This window comes from Morone saxatilis, unplaced genomic scaffold, assembly GCF_004916995.1.
Source record: "Morone saxatilis isolate NCDOM2014 unplaced genomic scaffold, NCSU_SB_2.0 Contig12, whole genome shotgun sequence".
NCBI classification, from domain to species: Eukaryota; Metazoa; Chordata; class Actinopteri; family Moronidae; genus Morone; species Morone saxatilis.
Window position 1 is genome coordinate 2,496,241 of NW_023339674.1, and position 408 is coordinate 2,496,648.

The window sequence follows — 408 nt, forward strand, 5'->3', positions numbered from 1 at the left end:
AAGTAAAATAGATGATAAAGCAGAAATGCTTTTGGGGCGTGGCTACGTATTGATTGACAAGTCATTCTCATTCTCAGTCAGTCCAGCTCAATGGACCAAACTCAGAACGTGCTGTAATTAAAGTAAAAAATAAATCAATTAGGAATATTTTCAATTCTTATTAGTGTATGATTCAGAATCAACATTCACACCAACCCTGTAGGCTGGCGTTTCGATACACCCACTGTACACTACCTGTCAACATTATGCAGCTTTAATGAAACTTGGAGGGATGGCACTTCATTTTTGCATCCGATTCGAAACACTGACTAAAGTTTACCAAATCTTGCAACACAGATTCTCCTGCTGTAATGTCAAAGGCACTAAGACAATAGACCTTTTTGGCAGGAGCCATTTTGACATGAAATA

General features: G+C 38.0%; 1 protein-coding gene across 2 annotated transcripts in view; it reads left to right on the forward strand.

Annotated features, from left to right (window-relative positions):
• irf4l (interferon regulatory factor 4 like) overlaps positions 1 to 408 on the forward strand; it is a 7,988-nt gene that overhangs the window by 3,301 nt on the left and 4,279 nt on the right. The window lies entirely within an intron of this gene.